Below are 6503 nucleotides of genomic sequence, written 5' to 3' on the forward strand. Positions count from 1 at the left end.
GTTTATGGCTAGCCCGATGGCCCCAATTTCATCCTACACAACCAAAGCCAAGTTTAAAGCACAGCTGACAGCTTTAGGAGGTCAGGCCACTGGTGCAGCTTAAACAGGATGCACTTCTGGGTCATCTGCCTCAGGCCACTGTACCGGTGGCTAAACGGATTTATCATTCCCAAACGGAGCGCAGCCCTCCCGCCGGCCCCGAGGAGCGGCCGCAGGCCGAGCGTCACACGAGCTGCTGCCCCCAGCCACGGCAGCACTGCCCGAGGCGCCGCTGCCCGCCGTGCATCCCGGCGGGACAGGGCGGCTTCGCTGCACGCGGGCGGCTGCAGAGCAGCCCCTGCCATCCCAACCCCAAAATCTACCTGTCTCTAAGGGGGGCAAAATCCCGCGGGAAGCGCCCGTCTGCGCCGGCAAGGCGGGAGCCGCCAGGCTCCCCTGCGCAGTGACCTCGGGCTTTTGCCATAAGAGGCTTAGCCCCGAACGCGAGCAGCTCGCGGGCCGCCCAGGGACGGTGAGGCAAGATCAGATACAGATAATCTGCCTGAAAGGGAACTTTCACACGCAGGGGTCGGCACGTGGCCGGACGCGCCGGCCCCGCTCCTGCGCGCGGAGCCGGAGGCGGCCGCGGGCTGTGCGGGACCTGGCAGCGCACACACCGCCCCCGAGCTTCACCCCACGGCATGAGGACTCGCAGCTTCCAGCCTCTTCCACAGGGCAGGGAAGGAGGCTGCCTCCCTGTGCCCAGTGCAGGGCAAGAGCTCGTCCCCACATGTGCACCTGGGCTAGGGGCCCGCGAGAGACGAGCTGCTCCGGCACCCGCGTTTCCTGTGGGAGCCGCGCCAAAGCGAGGGGAAACCCCTCTGCAACGGGCCCCTTCGGCAGCTTCTCCTGCTGCGCCGCCTGCCACAGAGAACGAGCCAGGTCACGGGGCTGTCAGCAAAGCCACAGCGTGCTCTGGAGCCACATGCAGAGGTGAGCTGCATGGGAAGGGACAGGAGGCGAACGGCGTTGGCAGGAGCCACGCAAGGGGCAAGCCCAGATCTCCTCTCCGCCGGTCCGGATGGGATTTTTAGGCTTCCATGGCGCTGTGAGTGGGAGTCCTAATGGCAAGGAGGAGAGAAAAAAACTCCTTTGCTCTGAATTCCCAGGAAGAGACTGCAGCTGCAGCCGTGCCTGCAAGTTTGAACAGAAACATAGGGAAAAGGGATGGTGTTTCCCTAACACTGCAGAGCAGGGCCTGGGGAAAGCTTCTCTGGACTCCGCATCAGCAAGCGGCACTTGCTTCTCCAGAGGCTGGTGCCAGCTCAAGAACCAGCAAGACGGGTTTCCTGTATTTCCACGCTCTGTGCATGACCCCAAGTACGTCTTGCAGAGGCCCTGCAAGAAGTCTCCTACAGAAGCACTTGTATCTCCTGCCAGTCCCCAATCTCTTCTCATAATTATGGTCAGAAGGTTTACGGTCCCAAGGAGAAAGGGGTCCAAGCATCAGTCTTAAGACCAAGCACTGGTTTTGAATTCAGCATCTCAAAATCAGCACCTGTTTACAGAAGCAAGCAAGCAAGCACGAGTGCGGTTGTGAGCTAACTCACAAGCTCCAGCTCAGAATCATCTGGGCATAGCAGCCAAAAAAAGAAAATATATATATATATATATATATAAAGAGAGAGAGACAGAGAGAGAGAGAGTTTCAAGAAGACTGGAGAGAGTTTCAAGAAGACTGGAGAGAGTTTCAAGAAGACTGGAGAGAGTTTCAAGAAGACTGGAGATGGAAGTTTATCTATTTAGAGGCTTTCCAAGTCTCCAGAGGACTGCCTACTCCCTGGGCACGACACCACAATGAGAGAAAAAGCACTGTATCCCTAACCCTCTGCCTGAGCTCAGGTCACCTTCCACCACTGCGTCTCCCCGCATCCCAGAGGGCTGCTCCTGACCGAAGAGCATCTGCTGCTCTTTGTTTCCAGCACCACTGACGCAACCAAACCACTCCCAAGCTCTCACATCACTCATTGCTCTGCCTCTTTGCTCCAAATGCTTTCTTCTTGCTAAGATCTGCATGCACTCCACTAGCACCATGCTTCTCCCTAACCCTTCACTTTGCTTCTCTCTTTCCCAGCATCTTTTCCCCAGGAAGAAGGAGGTCCATTGCCCTTCCTTTCATGCCATCCCTCATCCTCTTGATGGGATTACGTTGTTTCCTGGAAGGCCCTGTAACTCCTAATCAGCTTACAGGTCTCGTCACCTGCTCCAGTGCAAGCCCATCTCTGATCTCAGCAGCCAAACCAGCTGGAGGGTGATCTGGAGTCGGCACAGAGAGGAGCGGGGAGGCAGGAAGGCAGCAAATCAGAGGGTGCCCTGAGAGCCAACCTGCCGTCCCGTTGAACGCTCCGATCCTTGCCACAGGGCCCCTGCTCTGTCACACAGCCCCGCAGGGGGCTGGCGGCCGGCGTGGCCCGGCCTCGCTCCGCCGGCAGGCCCGGCTCGCTCCCAGCGCACGGCTGCTCGCCTCGCCTTTCCTTCCAGGCGAAGCAAAACTCCCCCGTGCAGCCCGCAGGCAGCCAGGCCTGTGGCAAAGAGGACAGGGCCAACGCAGCAGAGCGGACAGGTCTCCCGGCACACGAGACCTGCTGTGCAAACAGGCGCAGGTGCCCGCGCAGGCAGAGCAGCTGGGGACTCGGGCGGGCACGGCTGGCCGGGCCGGGCCCGAGGAGCAGCCCCTGCCTTCCTGCCACCGCCGCTCACCTGCAGGAGCAGGAGGGAACAGAGGCTGCGAGTTTTCAGCGACAGAGGCTTCCCAGTGAGACCAAAGTCTGCCTGGGTGCTGGAAGAGGGATCTGTTGCTCAAGAGCTAGCTGGCAGCAAAGGTGCTTTGGGAAAACCGTGTCCGGAGGTAAGCTCTGCTCTAACCCCACTAGCGTGCAGGTTTTCAACTTCAGGGTTCTTGTTACTGCCACAGCTGCCTGGTTTCCCCTCGGAGCACCTGGGGTTTACGTCACGGTGCAGCTCCCTTGCCGCGCTCACGCCAGGCAGGAGCAGATCTGCAGTCCTCGGCTCCGCGCTGCCCGCTGGGCCAGCTCCAGCTCTCAGGCTCAGCTCACGGGCAAAGTCACTAGTCAAAGAGCACCCTCCGTATGGCTGGCACCGCAAGCCTGGGTAAGCGAGAGGCCAGCACATGCTGTGTGACAGCCACAGAGGCGCTTCTCCCCCAGCTTTCACATGAGCACGAGCACCAAGCAGAAAGGCAGTGACAAGCAACATCCCAGAAAGATGTAGGCGGGTGCTCAGCTCAGTTTCCCCAGTGCCGTTTACCCACACGCTCTGCCACCCACAGACCTTCCCCAGGGTAGCGCGTGCACCCCCGAGCTCGCACGCAGGTTACGGTGCCGAGCCCGGCCACCAACTGCTGCTGGAAGCTGGGTCGGTGCCCGGCACCGCTGGGCCGGGCGCTGCTGCGCTGCCCCTCGAGCCGGGCGGCCTCACCACCCTGCAAACCAGCTCCACAGGAGGATGTGCGAAACTGAGGCCACACAGAGAGACTCACTGCAGCAGTTCCCTTCTCCAGCGAAGGAGAGCGCAGAAATGGGATTTCATCCCAAATGCTCTTATGGTACTGACTTCCCAGGTGCCCTTTGGAAAGGGCAAATTCTGATGTTCACTTATAGCATGAGAAGCAGGGCACCTAGGGAAGAAATTTAATCCTAACCGCTTATTAACTTATCAGCAACAATCTCTTTATCAGCCCAGTTAAAAGAATTACCCATCTGTGCCCCGGATGCATGTATTGTGCACTTGTCTCTGTCACTGCTGGAGCCAATTACTCCACCCTGCTTTAAGGCAATTACAAGGCACAGAAATAAGTCTTCTTGCAGAACACAAGAGACTAACTTATTGCAGCTTTGACTTGCAGGGAGAACTTGGGGTCTCATCCCTCCTCTTTCACAGTTCCCTCACGATTCATCCACAGGGCATGAGGCACCAACCCTAAGGACAGATGGGCCCTCGGAGCACCATGGGGGGCAGACAAGGCAAGAAGCATTCAGCACCAGTACCGTTTCTCTCGCATGCACCGTTTCTTGGGTCTGTCACTTGTGTGGCTGCACTCATGAAGGCTGTGGCTGTGCCTTCCCACCCGACACGTAAGGCCTGAGCAACACGAGGACCCTGAAGGGGAGCGCACAGGTAGATGTGAGCACCGGGTACCATCTCAGGAGACTTCTCTCCCTCAAGTCAGGGCTATCCAGAGACTCAGCAACCCCGCTGCTTGAGGGGATGTTTTTCCAGATACGACAAGCTCCTGCTCATTGTCAAGCACAAAGTTTCTTCTAGGTTCCTGGCCATTCTGGCTAAGCTCCAGAACCTACAGGCGATACCTCTTTCTCCACCAATCACTGTGTTTCAGGGATAGGCACTGGCTGTACTTCTCTCCAAAACAAAGAACACGCACCTTAGCCTGCAATTTCCTCCACTGGAGTGGAACTTCACGCTACCTTCCACTCCAACGTTCAGGTGGGCACAGATTCAATAGCACTCAGCAGCTTCAGACAATTATTCTCCACAGTCTTCCCCCAACTCTACCCACTCACAGGCACATGTAGCTCCTTCAGGGCTCATGGGAGTTTCTTCTTACTCCTCTACACCTTTTTATAGCTGAGTGGCATTTGTCATCCTGAGCCAGAGGGAGCTGAGTTGCAATCAGTGGAAGCAGAACGAGAGACAAGCACGGGCACCAAACCACGACGTGGGGAATTCCAGCCATGTTGGACAGTGGGCTGGGCTGGCATTTCCCGCTCATCACCCTGCGTCTGCCACATGTGTCTGCACAGAAGTCCATCCAGACACACTTTATTCACTCCTTTTCTGTGTAGGCTCTCAGCTACTTTCCAGCAACAACAGTCTACTTACTCAAGGACCCATGCACCCCTGGGAGCTGAATGGAGACACCACACTGAAGTGGGAAAAGGAATGAGACAGCAAGATGCTACTGATGCCAAAACTGCAAGCAGAGAAGTACCACCTCACACTTCCACTTTGCCCTGTGATGGTGTTAGCCTTGGAAACTCTTCATTCCCAGCTCCTGTTCATGAAGGCAAATGGAGAGAAAACAAGCAGAGAAAATACTGAAAAAAAAAGAGTTCTGGTCTAAGCCTCTCTGGGCTCCCTTCCTTTCAGCCCCTGTGACACTACACCAGGAGCACCGTGCCCTGCTCTGGATGACCCAGCACAAGAAAGGTGTATGCAAACTGGACAAAGTTCAGCAGAGGACTATCAGGGTGACCATGGCCAGGACAGCTAGCACCCAAGTCGATGCTAAAGGAACTAGGCTCGTCCAGCCTAGAAAAGAAAAAGTTATGGGACAGGCTGGGGGCTATCAGTGCAATGTTCTGTTACATACAGGGAGCTCATAATGAAGATGAGCCAAAGCAGGCCAAAAGGTGCACAGTGACAGGCTAAGAGGCAACAGATACGGGTTGCAACATGGAAAACACTGATTAGATATCATGATTAGTTTTTTTTCAGGGAATTTAAGCACTGGAACAGGTGCCCAGAAAGGCAATGCAAGCTCCACCTTGGAGATATTCAAAATTTAACCTGAGCAATGTTGGCCCTGCTTTCAAAGAAGGGGGCGGGGGTCGGGCTAGATAAGCTAGGGAGCCCCCTGCGGACCCCAGTTATTCTGGCTGCCTCCGGATCGCACGTGCTTCTGCGTGCTGAGAATCTCGGAGGCAGAGGGGCTCAGCCACAAGCCGGCAGCGCTCAGGAACCCGGCTGGCTCCACAGCACCCACACGGAGCACACTCCATCAGGGAGCAGCCTGCGGCTGAGCAGCACCTAAACGAGCAACCCAAGACATCCGCAGCCCTTCCTGGTGCTGCAGGCCGGGCTGATCCAGCAGCAAATGCAGGGCACCTGGGAACGAAGACAAGCTCTGAGAAGGTGGAAACCAATCCTCCAGACACAAGGCTCTGACTTCCCTGGCGAGGAGGCTGAAGTCATCAAGGGCACTGCTTCCCAGCCTCCCATTACTCACTCATGTCAATAGTTCAAAAGGACAGAAAACGCTCACTCATCCTCCCCATCCCCTCGCGGCCCCGCGCCCGCAGCAGGTCCAGGAGCTCGGCCTGTTGCCTGCGTCGCAGGCAGGGTCAGCCACCTTTGGGGCCCTGGCACCAAAACTCCCTGTGAAGGTGCCTGCGACACCCCCCTGGGCAAGGACAGGGAAGCCGGCGGTGACGCCCGGGCCTCTGGGCGAGGCAGGAGGTGCCAAGCAGGAGGAAGGCGGCAGCTCCACGATGCTGCAGCTCCAGGATGCTGCAGCTCCCACGCTCAGCCCCGAGCCGGCCTGGCCGAACACACGCAGCCCGGGCTGCCCTTAGCCGCATGCCACGGCTGCCGACCTCGGCTTTCCAGGCTGCCGTCCCACGAGCACGGGCAGCGCCGGGAGGGTCCCGCGCGGAGCGGCCGCGCTGCAGGGCGGCCCCGGCAGTGCCCGCCCGGCCGCGGCGCCC

The sequence above is a fragment of the Nothoprocta perdicaria genome, unplaced genomic scaffold (genome assembly GCF_003342845.1).
Source record: "Nothoprocta perdicaria isolate Ctin4 unplaced genomic scaffold, notPer1 scaffold_410, whole genome shotgun sequence".
Taxonomy (NCBI): Eukaryota; Metazoa; Chordata; class Aves; order Tinamiformes; family Tinamidae; genus Nothoprocta; species Nothoprocta perdicaria.